This window comes from Pelecanus crispus, chromosome 9, assembly GCF_030463565.1.
Source record: "Pelecanus crispus isolate bPelCri1 chromosome 9, bPelCri1.pri, whole genome shotgun sequence".
NCBI classification, from domain to species: Eukaryota; Metazoa; Chordata; class Aves; order Pelecaniformes; family Pelecanidae; genus Pelecanus; species Pelecanus crispus.
Window position 1 is genome coordinate 25,915,321 of NC_134651.1, and position 17,781 is coordinate 25,933,101.

A 17,781-nucleotide genomic window follows, 5' to 3' on the forward strand; every position below is an offset into this window, starting at 1 on the left:
TGAAAAAGTAGTACTACATAACTTAAAAAATATAATAATATTCACAAATACAGTCTGCTTTAATATTGCTACAGATTATTTCATTCTAAGGCAGTTGTTTAAGGAAACAGCTTTTGCTTTCTCATTTTTGAGGATGAATTGGTACAGTAGTTCCCAGGGCCATTTATTCAATAGATCTCTAATAAATAAATGCAGCTATTTGGCTTCTCTTTTTTGTTCTGACTCATTTTAGCTTCTGGACATGCAGCTGCACTCTGCCAATATTTTATGACCGGGTTTTCTATTATTATTTTTTAACGTATTGTGCAAGTGGTTCTATGAGCACTAGAACTAATGAAGTCTGTTTTTCTAGGGCTTGGTATTTCATGCACAATTGACTTTCATGTCAGAGAAGGTGTAGGATCCCACTGAAGCTTTTCCTGAACTCAGTATGTTTATATTGGCTGTCTCCTGCATGCGTTCTCTAGGAGTCTTGCTAAGTCTTGCTAAGCCTTTCCCATGCAGACAGCATGCTGAGGGTCCCTCTCCTCTTCCTGGCCTGCTCATCCTCATTTCAGAAGACTAGTAGGAGCTGTGTTGCTACCCATCTTGTTCCTGCTCTCTGTTAGTATTGGCTTGAATCCACCAGTGCATTCCAGCTCCATCCCAGAGGATGGACCAGTATAGAGAGGAAACCCTGCTTGTGCCCCACCCCCCCACTTCTTTTTTACTTGTTCAATCCACTTGCACATATTTCCATGTGCATGTACGGGCTTCTGTGACACTTCCTCTCATTTGAGAGACACTGCAGACACTTTGCACACTGTCAGCTACGTGAGACTGCACACAAAAAACCTTACCAAGGAGCACCAAAGCCTGTGTCACAAATTGAACAGCTGCAAAGACCTTAAATGACTTCTTCCCTGTTGTCAGCACCACAAAGCAACAGTGGTTTGTATCACTGTAGGACACTGACTAAAGGAATTGAAGCAGGAGCAAGCTTGCAAATGCCAGGGGTTTCCTTCCCCAGGCATTTATAATAAAGGGCAGGGAGGTGGTCCCAGGAGAATAGCATATTCAATTAATTAATTGAATGGGAGACTAAAGGCTGAGGGTGAGTTTCATCTCACCTCAGCTGAGGTCTCCAGGTGTCTAATCTAAGCAATTGCCTGTAAGTCAGTGAACAGAGATGTCTCCATGTTGCTGGTAGAACTACCATATTAGGTGCTGAAGGAGGAGTTAGGCAGATGGAGATCATGCAGAGCAATTCCTCTGTTTGTTATGTGAGAGAATAATAACAGCAAAAGATCAAGACAACAATGTCAAATACCTTGAAGGCTGAAGGTCTGGTTATCCATTGTGTGAAATGGGGGGGTTCTCTTGTCTTTGACTTACTGATAGTGGCACACAAGGCCACCCATTCCTCATGGTCCTTATTCTTTTCTGCATGAAGAATCCAGTGCCATGAGCCCTGGAGTATATCAAAGGGACACGGGGGATCTCTAAATGAAGTAATATTGCTGTTTAGCTCATTAACAAAGAGTTGAGCTGCTTTTCCCTCAGTAGAGCAGTATAAACAGAAAGTTGCCAAGCATGTAGTTAAAATGGAAATTAAAAGCGTAGGAAATCAGCTACCTAAGTTGTTGGTTACATGCAGCAGTTAAATGGCGTAAATGGGGATTTTGGAAAAGGTACTGTGGGAACATGCCCAGTCAGGGGGTTGTTCCTCCTCCAGGGCCCCTCCAGCTGGCAGCTTCCACATCTGCAGTATTTCAGGACTGGGAGCAGCTCTTCAGCATTGGGAAAGGTCTTTTGCTTGCTTTGTCCTGTATAAACTGCACAGAAAAGTGCTTGATGTCCTTTTGAAAAGCTCACAGAACTTAACCCAAAATTGGTTTCTCCAGACACAAATTGGCTTACTTGGATGAAATTCTCTGGGGAATGTACATCACTTGTCCACTAGTATTTTTTCCTGAGCACACCAGAAATATATATGACTGTTTTATAGCTGGCAAGTTAAAAGCAGACTTCAGCTGAAACAGCTGGGTGGGCTATTGATCTGAACCCAGATGGAGCATCCTGAGGGAATCAAAGGTGAATTGTTGAATTACCCCCCACCACCACAAGTGTGGAAAAGTCAATACGTAAGATAGGTTCCCCTTACCAGAGAACCCTAATGAGGGTACTGCTCAAGTTGTCTTGTTATCTATTGCCTCTGCCCACGGCTGACAGTAAGCTGCATTTATTATTATTGTTGCAGTGGTAGTGTAAACCATCTTTGTAGGTTTACTTGGATTCATGTACACACAGAAGAGATTTTCAGGTCTCACTCATCAGTGTGTTTGTAAAGAAAAGTCTGCATCTGTGTCACCTGGACAAGCTGTCTATTAATGAGTTGGGTTATAACATGGTCTGCTTCATCCAGTCTGAGCTCGTGTTCAGAAAGCACGTCTGCACATCTTAATCTGGTGGTGTATCACACGGCTTTTCATTAACAGGAGATACGTAAGTTGCTATCCTACTTAAGTTAATCACTGAGCTTTTGGGTCTTGGAAGATCACTGGGGATACATTTAGGCACAACAAGGTCACAGGACGGGTTTTGCATCAGGAAGAAGCTTCTGGTTTAGGGGAACATTGCCAGAAAGAAGAGCTTGTCCAAGCCCCGGGTCCCGATTGTAGCAGGCTGTAGAGTGCCTCATCCCCGGTGAGCCGAGCAGGTCCCAGAGGTAGCTCTGGGAGCGGTGCATAGCTAGGACAGTGAGGGTTTGCTGTGGTTCGGTGGGTCTGTGTTCTGAGTCTAGAGACTCATTTCTTAACTTTCTTTTCCCAGTCACCTTGATTCTTACCTCAATCTTGGCAGCATCCCAGGGTAATGGCAATTAGTAAGGTGCACCCTTGCTTATGGAGGAAGCACCAAAGTTATCTTGTGTGCCTTCTGCCTCATTGTCGTGGTTTAGCCCCAGCCAGCAACTAAGCACCACGCAGCCGCTCGCTCACTCCCCCTACCCCCATGGGATGGGGGAGAGAATTGGAGGAGTAAGAGTGAGAAACACTCCTGGGCTGAGATAAGAACAGTTTAATAATTGAAATAAAGTAAAATAGTAATGCTAATAGTAACAGTATAATAATGATAATAATAATAATGATACACGAAGCAAGTGATGCACAATGCAATTGCTCACCACCCGCCGACCGATACCCAGACAGTTCCCGAGCAGCGATCGCTGCTCCCCGGCCAACCCCCCCCAGTTTATATACTGAGCATGACGTCATATGGTATGGAATAGCCCTTTGGTCAGTTTGGATCAACTATTCTGGCTGTGCCCCCTCCCAGTTTCTTGTGCGCCTGGCAGAGCATGGGAAGCTGAAAAAGTCCTTGACTAGCATAAGCAGTACTCAGCAACAACTACAAACATCAGCCTGTTATCAACATTCTTCTCCTACTAAATCCAAAACACAGCACTATGCCTGCTGTTAGGAAGAAAATTAACTCTATCCCAGCCGAAACCAGGACAGTATCCACCCCTTATTCTATACCATCTACGTCATGCACAGGCCCTCCCCTTTCCAATGTGTTCCAATTAATCACCACCCCTTTCCCTATCTTGATATACACACAGATATCATTCCCTTCGTCTATGGCCCATCCCTCTAAAATGTCCATTGAGTTCATTTAGCCCATGACTTTGGGTTCCATCTGTCATCACAGTCTTTCAGAGCAGGACAGGTGGTGTGCAGTGTTGGACTGTTGCATGCTGAAGTCAGTTCTCATTCCAACATGGTTTCATCAAAGTTCATTTTCCTTAGGCTGGGCAATTCTTACTGCAATACCATTGATGCGGCATATAGCAATCATAATACATAGTATTATATACTTAATATTAACCTACTATATTATTATATTAACATGCAGTTAAGAGATAACATATAGTTAAGAGATAACATACAGTATTATAAAGCAATTAATATTATACAATTCAGTTCATTGGCTATTTTCACCCAAAATCAAATTCCCTTGAGGTACACATTGGGCTTCCCCATCCTTTCGCATCACCCACCAAGTGCACCCAGGTCCTTGAGCAAAAGCAATCCCACGAATGGGTTTGCCTTTGCCAGAGGGGGAAGTAACCCAGACTGTCTTCCCCAGCATATTTTTCATGTGCACTACAGGAACTTTATCTCCTTCTACAGTACGTAAAAGTTTTGATTGGGCAGGGCCAGCTCGATTGGCAGATCCCCTGGTGTTGACTAACCAGGTGGCTTTTGCTAAATGCGTATCCCAATGTTTAAACGTCCCACCACCCATTGCTCTCAGGGTAGTCTTTAACAATCCATTGTATCGCTCAATTTTCCCGGAGGCTGGTGCATGGTAAGGGATGTGATATACCCACTCAATGCCGTGCTCTTTGGCCCAGGTGTCTATGAGGTTGTTTCGGAAATGAGTCCCGTTGTCTGACTCAATTCTTTCTGGGGTGCCATGTCGCCACAGGACTTGCTTTTCAAGGCCCAGGATGGTGTTCCGGGCGGTGGCATGGGGCACGGGATATGTTTCCAGCCATCCAGTGGTTGCTTCCACCATGGTGAGCACATAGCGCTTGCCCTGGCGGGTCTGTGGGAGCGTGATGTAATCAATCTGCCAGGCCTCCCCATATTTATATTTTAGCCATCGTTCACTATACCCAAGGGGCTTGAACTGCTTGGCTTGCTTGATTGCAGCGCATGTTTCACACTCATGAATAACCTGTGCAATACTGTCCATAGTTAAGTCCACCCCTCGATCACGAGCCCATTTATACGTTGCATCCCTTCCTTGATGGCCTGAGGCATCATGGGCCCACCGAGCTATAAATAATTCACCCTTATGTTGCCAGTCCAAATCCACCTGAGCCACTTCAATCTTAGCAGCCTGATCTACTTGCTGGTTGTTTTGATGTTCTTCAGTGGCCCGACTCTTAGGTACATGAGCATCTACATGACGAACTTTTACAACCAGGTTCTCTACCCGGGCAGCAATATCTTGCCACAATGCGGCAGCCCAGATGGGTTTGCCTCTGCGCTGCCAGTTGCTCTGCTTCCATTGCTGCAGCCACCCCCACAGGGCATTTGCCACCATCCATGAGTCAGTATAGAGATAAAGGACTGGCCACTTTTCTCTTTCAGCAATATCTAAAGCCAGCTGGATGGCTTTCACCTCTGCAAACTGACTCGACTCCCCTTCTCCTTCAGCAGTTTCTGCGACTTGTCGTATAGGACTCCATACAGCAGCTTTCCACCTCCGATGCTTTCCCACAAGACGACAGGATCCATCAGTGAACAGGGCATATTGCTTCTCATTTTCTGGCAATTTATTATACAGTGGGGCCTCTTCAGCACGTGTCACCTCCTCCTCTGGTGATATTCTAAGGTTTTTTCCTTCTGGCCAGTCCATGATCACTTCCAAGATTCCTGGGCGACTGGGGTTTCCTATTCGAGCCCGTTGTGTGATCAATGCAACCCACTTACTCCATGTAGCATCAGTTGCATGATGTGTAGAGGGGACCCTCCCTTTGAACATCCAGCCCAACACCGGCAGTCGGGGTGCCAGCAGGAGCTGTGCTTCAGTACCAACCACTTCTGAAGCAGCTCGAACCCCTTCATATGCTGCCAGTATCTCCTTCTCAGTTGGAGTATAGCGGGCTTCGGATCCTCTGTATCCCCGACTCCAAAACCCTAGGGGTCGACCTCGAGTCTCCCCTGGTGCTTTCTGCCAGAGGCTCCAGGTAGGGCCATTCTCCCCGGCTGCAGTGTAGAGCACATTTTTAATATCCTGCCCTGCCCGGACTGGCCCAAGGCCTACTGCATGAACTGTCGCACGTTTAATTTGTTCAAAGGCTTGTTGTTGCTCAGGGCCCCATTTGAATTCGTTCTTCTTCCGGGTCACTTGATAGAGAGGGCTTACGATCTGGCTGTAATTTGGAATATGCATTCTCCAAAAACCCACAACACCTAAGAAAGCTTGTGTTTCCTTTTTGCTAGTTGGTGGGGACATAGCTGTTATTTTGTTGATCACATCCATTGGGATCTGACGACGTCCATCTTGCCATTTTATTCCTAAAAACTGGATGTCCTGTGCAGGCCCCTTGACCTTACTCTGTTTTATGGCAAAACCAGCCTTCAGAAGGATTTGGACTATTTTCTTTCCCTTCTCAAAAACTTCTTCTGCTGTGTTGCCCCACACAATGATGTCATCAATGTACTGCAGATGTTCTGGAGCTTCACCCTGTTCCAGTGCTGTCTGGATCAGTCCATGGCAAATGGTGGGGCTGTGCTTCCACCCCTGGGGCAGTCGGTTCCAGGTGTACTGAACACCCCTCCAGGTAAAAGCAAACTGGGGTCTGCAGTCTGCTGCCAAAGGGATGGAGAAAAATGCATTAGCGATGTCAATTGTGGCACACCACTTAGCTGCCTTTGACTCCAGTTCGTATTGAAGTTCTAGCATGTCTGGCACAGCAGCACTCAGCGGCGGTGTAACTTCGTTCAGGCCACGATAGTCCACTGTTAGTCTCCACTCCCCATTAGACTTTTGCACTGGCCATATGGGACTGTTAAAGGGTGAGCGAGTCTTGCTGATCACTCCCTGGCTCTCCAGTCGACGAATCAGGTTATGGATGGGAATCAGGGAGTCTCGGTTGGTGCGATATTGCCGCCTGTGCACAGTTGTGGTAGCAATCGGCACCTGTTGTTCCTCCACCTTCAGCAACCCTACAATTGAAGGGTCCTCTGAGAGACCGGGCAAGGTGGACAACTGTTTAATTTCCTCTGTCTCCAAAGCAGCTATACCAAAAGCCCACCGGTACCCTTTTGGGTCCTTGAAATACCCTCTCCTGAGGTAGTCTATGCCAAGGATGCACGGAGCATCTGGGCCAGTCACAATGGGGTGCTTTTGCCACTCATTCCCAGTTAGGCTCACTTCAGCTTCCAGTACAGTGAGCTGTTGGGATCCCCCTGTCACTCCAGAAATACAAATGGGTTCTGCCCCTCTATAGTTTGATGGCATTAGCGTGCACTGTGCACCAGTGTCCACTAGAGCCTTATACTCCTGTGGGTCTGACGTTCCAGGCCATCGAATCCACACAGTCCAGTAAACCCGGTTGTCCCTTTCCTCCACCTGGCTGGAGGCAGGGCCCCTCTAACACTGGTCACAGTATTCGTTGTTCACTTCCTGTAAATGTGAATCAAAAGTTCCCTGATCAAGGTCGGAAGTAAAATTAGCCCTCTTACTCTGTCTCGGGAACTGCTCACTGGAAACTGGAGCTGCAATTTTCCTGGGAGAACCGCCTTTTCTAATAGTTTTTCCTTGCAATTCACGCACCCGTGCCTCTAAGGTTGAGGTGGGTTTTCCATCCCACTTTCTCATGTCCTCTCCATAATCACGCAGGTAAAACCACAGGGTGCCCCGTGGTGTGTATCCTCTATATCCTCTCTCTTGAGCATAGGGACGTTGACTCCTAATGGCTGAGACACTGGTCCGTGCAGGTGGGGAGTAGGACAGATCCTCTCTGAGTTGTTGGAACTCTTGGCATATTTTTTCAGACAGTTTTTCCACAGCCGAGACACAGGCCCGTAGGGAGGAAGAGAGCTTTTCTTCGTAGTCCCGGAGTTGTCTAGCCACTTCATCCACCGTTGGTGCCTCGTCGTCTTTCCAGGCTAGTATTGCCAACGAGTTGGAATACGATGCTGGTGCGCTCCGTACCACCTTCCGCCACATGGATTGTGTGCACCTGACTTCATCTGGGTCTTTGGTTAACCGCTCATCATTCAGGTCACTGTAAATCACCTCCAGCACGCCTAATTCCCTCAGGTACTGGATACCTTTCTCTACGGTGGTCCATTTGCTTGGGCGGTATAAAACATCCTCCTTGAAGGGATACCTTTCCTTCACGCTTGACAGAAGTCGCCTCCAGAGGCTGAGCGGTTTTGCCCCTTTTCCAATTGCTTTGTCAATGCCCCCTTCCCTGGAAAGGGATCCCAGCTGCTTGGCTTCCCTACCCTCTAAATCCAGGCTACTGGCCCCGTTATCCCAGCATCGGAGCAGCCAGGTGATGATGTGCTCGCCTGGATGACGACCAAAATCTTTTCGCATATCTCGCAGCTCACTCAGGGATAGGGATCGGGTGGTCACCATCTCATTTATGGGTTCTTCCTCCTCTGGTTCTCGTGATGGCCCTGGTTCATCTTCATCCCTTACTAAACGAACTGATTTCCTCGTGTATTTTTTCTTCTGTATAGGGGCAACTGATACCGGCGCAGGTTGGTTCTCTGGTTTAGCCACAGTGTCTGTCACTGGGGTTTGAGTAGCCGCAGTGCTCATGGCTGTGGCTGGAGTAGCCACAGTGCCTGGGGCAGGGGTTTGAGTAGCTGCAAGGCCTGTAGTGGGGGTTGGAGTAGCCGCAGGGCCTGTAGTGGGGGTTTGAGTAGCCACAGTGCTTGTTGTTTTGTTATCAGATCCAGAGACCTTCTCTTTCTTTTGAGGGTACTGATTAGCGTTGACCACGGCTCGATAGGCATGGGCCAGTCCCCAGCATGTTGCAATGATTTGTGTCTCTCTGGAGCTACCAGGGTGACAACATACTTCTTCCAAATACTTTACTAATTCTTCAGGATTCTGCACTTGTTCAGGGGTGAAGTTCCAAAACACTGGAGGTCCCCACTGCCCTAGGTACTTGCGCATACGATCCCACACACCCTGCCACTCATAACTATCCAGCCTTGGGGTAGATCTCTGGATGGTATTTTTAAACTGCTTACTGACCTTTATCAAAATGGAAACAACATTCCCAAGAATTATCAATAGAAGTATCTTAACTGCCCAGGGGTGTTCAAGATACAGGAAAGTTGTTGTAATGAAGGAGGAAACATCATAGAAGAAAGCAGCAAAGGTGCCATTCTGTATTTCCTCCACAACAAGCCTCTCAGAGTAAGAAGTATAATTGCTAACTCTCTCTATGAGGTAGTACCCGAAGTACAGTAGTGACTTCTGTATGAAACCCAAATACCAAAGAATGCTCAAGGTCAGGGTTTTGATAAGGAGCCTCCCAAGCAAAAGATCATGAATCACTGCAGAGCATAGCACACTACACAAACTGACAGCAAGCTTTAACGCGTGCTGCAAAAAAAAAAACATGGTGCAGATCAGAAGAACTAATATCGTGACCGGCAACTGTTAACAGACTCCTTAATACACTCTGATTAATCTGTTGTTATCTCAAGCCCCACGTTGGGCGCCAAAAAGGACTGTCGTGGTTTAGCCCCAGCCAGCAACTAAGCACCACGCAGCCGCTCGCTCACTCCCCCTACCCCCATGGGATGGGGGAGAGAATCGGAGGAGTAAGAGTGAGAAACACTCCTGGGCTGAGATAAGAACAGTTTAATAATTGAAATAAAGTAAAATAGTAATGCTAATAGTAACAGTATAATAATGATAATAATAATAATGATACACGAAGCAAGTGATGCACAATGCAATTGCTCACCACCCGCCGACCGATACCCAGACAGTTCCCGAGCAGCGATCGCTGCTCCCCGGCCAACCCCCCCCAGTTTATATACTGAGCATGACGTCATACGGTATGGAATAGCCCTTTGGGCAGTTTGGATCAACTATTCTGGATGTGCCCCCTCCCAGTTTCTTGTGCGCCTGGCAGAGCATGGGAAGCTGAAAAAGTCCTTGACTAGCATAAGCAGTACTCAGCAACAACTACAAACATCAGCCTGTTATCAACATTCTTCTCCTACTAAATCCAAAACACAGCACTATGCCTGCTGTTAGGAAGAAAATTAACTCTATCCCAGCCGAAACCAGGACACTCATGAATGTTTTGTGGTTCCTCTGCCACTCTGGACGTCTTGTTCATTTTGTTTCATGTCCACCAAATGGACTTCCCTTTTTCTGATTTGATCATCCTTTGAGTCTATTTTAGTTTCTAGCATCCAGGATGTTTTGTAACAGGGGTGAAGATTTCCATAACTTGTCTGTTTGAAATAGTATTTGCTTTTGTCTGTTGTAAATCTTCTGCCAGATCTGAGATTTGTCTGATTGTCCCCAAGCGTATGTGATAAGAAAAAAAGGTAAATGACAGCTGCTTGTCAACATCTCTGTGCATTCTCATAAATGCATTCATTTATCCAGCTGTTTAATGAGGATTTCAATCTAAATTCATGGGAGAACATTTAAAAGAGGTCAGAATTTATTACTCATGTCCAATTCACTGGTGCAATGTACTTGGGATAAAATCTGACAGGAAAAAAAAGGAAAGTTTGAAGTTGAGTAAAGTGGAACAAGCACATACTCTTAACAAGTATCCATTTCTCCCATCCTTCAAACTTGGATCTGAGCCAGAGACGCTTCAAAAGCAGCAGAAACCCCAACTCAGGCAAGAGGCAAGTGCCAGCATCTCAGGGTAACCAAAGCCTTTTTTCAGTTGTTTTAAATGAATTTTTAAAAAGAAGCAGCACATGTAGTTTCCCCTCTTCTTTTCTTCCCCCCCCGCCCCAAGCATAGCTGCAGTCAGAGTGCAATTAACATTCTGGTTCTCAGCTAATATTTTCTTTAATTTTTTAAATTTTTCATCTCCATTCTGTAAGCATGATGACAGCCCGTGGCGGATGCAGATGTTTTCAGTCATTGATGTATCCAGCTGATAGTCCTGAGAGGCCCAAGGTGCCCAAGCAGGTTGTCTTCCAAGGTTTTCTAATGCTTGCAAATTCTAAGGTGGTTTATGTTTGAATTACATAAATTCTAAATACATGTTTTATATGTACATCTTAAAATGGAATTAGTGAGGATGGGAGATAAGACACATTTCTCACCTTCTTGCAGATTCTCCCCCAGGTCTTCAAAATTGTAATTCCTCCAGATGATGTTCTGTTGAGGTTCAGGTGTCTACAAATGCTGTGGAGGTGACTGCTGTTCTGTAAGTCAGCCCTGGCTGAGGGAAGCACACTTGATCTGGAGGGATGGGACATCCCAAGCAGAAATTGGTTTCTGCTGTGCTTTACTTTGGCCCCTAAATAAGGACTATATTTTGTTCATGGTGGTTCAGGTTTGCAGTGCTCAGACAGAGTGAACGTGCTGCATGGGGCAGTGAAAAAGCTGATGTCTCCTGTCTGTTCTGTTCATACAGAGGGTGCAGAAGGACTACTAGCCACGTATTTATAGATTGCTGCTGCATTATGCACCACTGTCAGGTGTAGCCTATGTGGCTATCCACAGAGATTTAGCCAAATTTTTGGACTGGGAACATTCACTTGGTTACTGTGCCTCATCTGAAAATAGTGTTGGTGAACAGCTGAGGGATGGGGATTTTCAAGCCATAGTTAGGATTGAACAGCAGCTTCCTCCATCATACAATTTTCCAAAGCAAATAGATTTTGTTGCAGATTTTCATGCTGGTCACAGTCACAATTTTACTTTAAAGACTTATACACAAGTAATAAATCAAACCAGTAATATGTAACGTGTATAATCCACAAAGAAACAAAAATATGTTTTGTACCCATTTATGCCTGTTAGAAAATGCATTCGGACATAATTGAAAAAGGCCTAACGAGTGGACAAGGTCTTTTACTTTTGTGAATCTCAATGAAATGCGGTGAAATCAGCCTGTAGTAACTCCGTAGTAGTACAGTTATCTTTACAGCTTAGGTGTCCATAGCTTGTGGTGTCTCAGTATTTTGACTCATTCTAGCTTTGAACTGATCTTCTTCATAAGGGTTTCAACACCAAGTCAAGGCTTAGGACACTTGAGCTATTGCAGCTCCTGGTCTGGTGCCGCATTTCCATCCATCCATCGAGATGACATCCATTCAGAAGAGATGACAGGGCTGAATGAAGTCTTTCTGCTTGTTTGGTTTTCTGCAATCTAACATTCACTGAGTGATCAACCACATCTCTTTGGCTAGAGCCAGCACTACCTGGGGGTCACAAGTGGGCTCCAGCCAAGCAAGGCTCCCAAGATCAGACAGAGAATCCAGTGGTTTTATCCCAGTGTGGCTATAGGCCAGTACATGCTTAGCAGCCTTTTTACAGGGAAAAAAAAAAAAAACCACAAAAAAACCCCACACCAAACTTTAAAAGAAAAAAAAGGTGGGTAAGCTAAGATTAAATCTCTCCTTAGGACTACTTTATAAGTGACTTTGTGTTTTAAAATAGAAGTAGCTGAATGATGTTCAGGATTTTTGAAAATCAAGCTATATCTAAGTTTTTCTCATTGGACAAGGTGAAAAATTAGTGGTGTTTAGTGAAACAGGTGCCAACAGGTGGGAGGGAAACTAAAATAAGCTACTGGTTTTATTATTGTAATATCTGCTAGAGAACACAAATTCCTTTTCCTTAACAATTGATAAAATTTGCTTCTTTTGAAGCAGACACCTAAAATTTGGGAAGAAGACACGCTTCTCTGTCCTTTGAGGAAAGAAGTACCATGTGGCTATACCTAGTATAATCCCCATGCATTGAAGGGCTGAGGGAGTGCTGTGTTACCCACCATCCTTCTGACTTTTCCTGATTTCTGAAAGTATGTTGTAATGTTGTAATATTATTTTAGGGTAGCTGTATATAATATAGCCATATTTCAGCTATATTAAAATAGCAATTGATATTAATTTCATAGAATCATAGAATCATAGAATGCTTTGGGTTGGAAGGGACCTTCAGAGGTCATCCAGCCCACCCCCCCTGCAGTGAGCAGGGACAGCTTTAACCAGATCAGGTTGCTCAGAGCCCCAGCCAACCTGACCTTCAATGTTCCTAGGGATGGAGCCTCCGCTACCTCTCTGGGCAACCTGTTCCAGTGCTTCACCACCCTCATTGTAAAAAATTTCTTCCTTATGTCTAGTCTAAATCTATTCTTCATTAGTTTAAATCCATTATTCCTTGTCCTGTCACAACAGGCCTTGCTAAAATGATTGCCCCCATCCTTCCTATAGGCCCCCTTTACGTACTGAAAGGCTGCAATAAGGTCTCCTCGCAGCCTTCTCTTCTTCAGGCTGAACAACCCCAACTCTCTCAGCCTGTCCTCGTAGGAGAGGTGCTCCAGCCCTCAGATCATTTTGGTGGCCCTCCTCTGGACCTGCTCCAACAGGTCCATGTCCTTCTTGTGCCAAGGGCCCCAGAGCTGGGCACAGTACTCCAGGTGAGGTCTCACCAGAGCAGAGCAGAGAGGCAGAATCACCTCCCTCGACCTGCTGGCCACGCTTCTTTTGATGCAGCCCAGGATTTGGTTGGCTTTCTGGGCTGCAAGCGCACATTGTTGGCTCATGTCCAGCTTTTCATCTACCAGTACCCCGAAGTCCTTCTCTCTCAATCCCTTCATCCCGCAGCCTGTATTGATATCGGGGGTTGCCCTGTCCCAGGTGCAGGACCTTGCACTTGGCCTTGTTGAACCTCATGAGGTTCACACAGGCCCACCTCTCCAGCTTGTCCAGGTCCCTTTGGATGACATCTCGTCCTTCTGGTGTGTCAGCCGCACCACTCAGCTTGGTGTCGTCTGCAAACTTGCTGAGGGTGCACTCGATCCCACTGTCTATGTCATTGATGAAGATGTTAAACAGCACTGGTCCCAGTACAGACCCCTGAGGGACACCACTTGTCACCGGTCTCCATGTGGACATCAAGCCATTGACCATGACCCTCTGGATGCGACCATCTAGCCAATTCCTTATCCACCAAACAGTCCACCCATCAAATCTATATCTCCCCAATTTAGAGAGAAGGATGTTGTGGGGGACTGTGTCAAAGGCTTTACAGAAGTCCAAATAGCTGACATCCATTGCTTTTCCCTTGTCCACTGATGCAGTCACTCCTTCATAGAAAGCCACTAGGTTGGTCAGGCAGAACTTGCCCTTGGTGAACCCGTGCTGGCTGTCTCAAATCACCTCCCTGTCTTCTACGTGCTTGAGCATAGCTTCTAGGAGGATATGCTCCATGATCTTCCCAGGCACAGATATAATAAGAATAGAATAAAAACAGAATAATTTGCCTATTATTCAAATAACAGACATGCATATTTGTATATGTGTACGTTCTTAGCACTTCCAGCTGTCAGATACACATACATATTGCCTGTTAACTGTAGCTGTCTTCTCTCATCTTTACCTGTTTCTCCTTTTCATACTGGTTCCATGGGTGGGAATGTCATAAGCAGAGAAAAGTTCCTTTCTGATGGCATTGAAGGAGAGAAAGTAGAGATTAAGAGCTTCATACAGACTTAGGTAAACTCCTGCAATAATAACAGGGGAACTTTGCCTGTCTAGAATATTATCCATACAGCTGGTAATTTCTCTCCTCATTCTTTTGGGAAAGCCCATGTGTCAGATACTCAAGATACTTAGATATCCAAGGACCATGTGTATTAGATACTCTATACTGCAAAAATGCAGTGGCAAGCATAGATTCAAATGATCTAATTAACCAACAATAAATAGTTTGTCTAGAGGCCATTTTGAGTGGAGGGCAACACTAATGAAAAAAGATAAAAAGCCAAAGTCACTTGTCTCCCACTGTCACAGTATGAAGCATACAGCTTTCAAAAACTTAAACAAGGAGTTTTGATCTTGAAAAATATGCAGTGAGGATGCTTGAGTGCACAAGTCCCTCTTTGAATATGGAAAGTCAGAGATAGGCACAAACCATGGAGTTTTTTTGGTCTACTTTTTTTGCAGAGACAATGAAATGCATTTAATTTTAAAGATATAATCATTCGCTGCTGTTTTTCTCAATTAAAATATTACTGCAAAGAGCCTGACTTAGTGACAAATTGGTTCAAGATAATGGTATATTTTGTAAGTAAGGAAGAAGTTAGATGTGTATCAAAAGTTATAAAGGCTTAATTATTTTAAGCCTTCAGCAGTGTAGATTTGAGGTGAGGGAAGGAGGCTGAGATGTGCTCTGGCAGGTTAGTGTGCAAAGCGGCAGCTGTCTGGCTCTTGCTGAAAGAGACGGAAAGTCAAACTCAGCCTCAGTGAGGCTGATCAGGAAGGTGGTGTTGGAGACGTGACAACCTGCATGGGCATCTCCTGGGCGGATCCATTGCCTCTCTCATTCATGCCATGTCTCTGCAGTTTGTCACCAGCCCAGTATGTGGGCATGCAGCCGGGGCATCAGGAGATTACCTTCGCCATCTCCCTTTTACCTGCAGCTGGGAGAGCACATTTCTGCATAACCGGCTGTTTATTTCAGCTGGAGGAAAGGAACACTTTTCTTTCTGGAGTGAAAAATACCTCCGCTGTATAGGTATGTACTGTGCATTCATCCAGGGTGTATATCACACCTTTTAAACCTGCCAGCAACCCTCCATATCATAAGATACTTCTGAGTTTATTTTACTGTTAGAGAAATCGAGCCCTTCAGGCCTTACTGAATAAACCTGGAAAGGAACAGGCAGTATTAGCAATTACTTTTACCACCTTTCATGTTCCTGTCAGTGATAGCTATGATGCTTGTTGGTTTGCCTTTAAATGCAGGCTTTCTTAGTGGAAAAAATGAGAGTGGAATTCATCTTGCAAAATTTCATTTATCCAAAAGTTCAGTCTACTCTAGCTCAGTTATCCCAGCTCCTACTACAGTCTGTAGGAGAGATGAGCAGCTCTAAAGAAGAGCTCAGCTCATGCTAAAGAGGGAGGTGCCTTTTCTTCCTTAAGTGAGGGCTAAGCTGCCGGATCACACTTGACTCCTGTTTGATGAATCCCACCCACGCGCCTTCCCAGTCCTTATCTCGCAGAGAGGTTGTGGTGAAATCTGTTTGATAAGAGCCTGCTGGGGCAACACTTGCAGTTCATCATTTGCTGCAAGTCTGCAGTTGTAGCACAGATATATTTAGAATGAGCCGTAATTAAAACCCCTCGCCAGCTCAGATCCCAGGAACACACACAGGGAAAATAATCTTAAGATTCACATCTCTTGTATTTGCTTATCCCACCCTAGATGTAAACAGACCAAGTCCTGTCTGCAAGGGCTTTCCACCTACGGCAGGTTTCCTCGCACCAGGACCTTGCAGCACAGCTCTTTGTTCTCCATCAGGCAGGCTGGAGCGCAGGGCTCTGCCGCATGGAGCGTAGCACCTCGGACCGCAAGAGTTCTCAGCATGATACACTGGCAAAAGGAGCCTGTGCTGAGGAAGAAAAGGGTAACAGCAAAGAAAATGAAAGAACACAGTTACTTTTTATAGCTAAGACTCTTCAGCTTAGCAAAGACATGGAGGTATGATAGACGTCTGTGAAACACTTAGAGATGGCAAATAAGGAGTGAGTATACTGTATTTCTTGCCCTAGAAGGTTTATGGCTGTTGTACTGTAGAGATTTAAAACCAGTGGAGGGAAGTACTTTTCCCCAGAAAATATAACTAAATGTGGGGCTCATTGCAAGAACCCAGTAGTGTACCTAAGCTCAAAAAAGGTCTGATAAGCTGGTGGCCACCAGTGACTCTTAAACATTGAGGCTTGGCCAGGAAACCTTTTAGTGGATGGGGTTTGAGGGGTAAGATCATCCCTTGTCTTGTTGTTAGTGCCTTTCCGAAGTATGCAGTATTGCCTTGCCTCTCCTCTAGGGTTGCACACTTGCCTGTAACTCCAGACTGTATTGCTTTGGTGGTAGCCTCACATGTAAATATTCGGAGTATCCAGAAAAGACACGCGGTTTTGTGGCTTGTTGCACTGTGTTGGACTATAGGCTTCAATCAAAAAAAAGGTTTTGAGACATGTACAGGGAACAGGGTTGAAATTTGATGGAGGCCCAAGTTTGAGAAAACCATATGAAAAATCTAGCCTATGTGCAGCTTGTCTTTCAGTCTCATATGCAAACACAGAGCCACAGTCGCGTACAACTTTTAAATATTTCCAGCCATGCATGTGCAAGGGGCCATCTGCCTGCATGCACTACTGGAGGCTGTTTGACCTTGTCATTGCCCACACAAACCTTGGCACACCTTAATAGCTGATTCCTCCTCGATCATTTCAACCTTTGGAGCACGGCCGCACGCACGCGTTTCCACATGTGCAGCCCAGAGTGGCCGTCGGGCCGCCCTTGCCCTGAGCACCCCTCCTCCTGCCCCGGGTGTTGCACTGCAGCAAGCTTCCTAACATGGAAACTTCAAGCCTACACAATAGAGGAGCTCCCCAGGCAAATGGTTTGGATGTCAGCTGCGTGACATCTTGTGGCATTTAATATCCTGGGGTCTGCAAGGGTGTTGTGTGGTGCCTGGAATCACTTTCCAAGCAGGTGTGTGCCACTTGCTCCTGCTCCCTCCTAGCTATTTTTCCACCAGGCAGAAGGGAATACCGCAGCAGGCTTGGGTGCTCCAGCGGGGGAGACGCTGGCTCCTGTTAACTCTGCAGCATTCACACAGGCTTTGCTTATATGTCCTGCCAGTCATACAGACTATTTAGTCTACTTTGCCCCCTAGCCCAAGTGACTCTTGTCTTTGCAAGGTTGTTATATGAACTTGAATTCAGGGGTGTCTTAAGGTTTGCACAGATCTGTTTCCGAGGGACATTAGGAAGGTAATGCAGAGTGCATCAGGATCTTCAGCGCCTAAAGTGGTTTCTTCACTAGCCATGTTTTGGAGAGAGCTGCTACTGGGGCTGCGGAGGGTCTCAGTGGCTGTGCTTGTGACACCCAGGCTTGTTGCTGTCACCTTGGGTGGGTTTCCGTGGGCCCCCGGTAGTTGTACGGTGCTTACCAGGAGGACAAGCAGAATATCCATTTTCCTGCTGTTCCTCAAGTGAGGGTCACCTCTTCCCTCTGGGGAACTCTCCAGCCAGTGAA

General features: G+C 45.8%; 1 protein-coding gene across 1 annotated transcript in view; it reads left to right on the forward strand.

Moving 5' to 3' along the window:
- The window catches only part of GPC1 (glypican 1), a 239,105-nt gene that overhangs the window by 182,663 nt on the left and 38,661 nt on the right, over positions 1–17,781 (forward strand). The gene's annotated exons all lie outside the window — the stretch shown is intronic.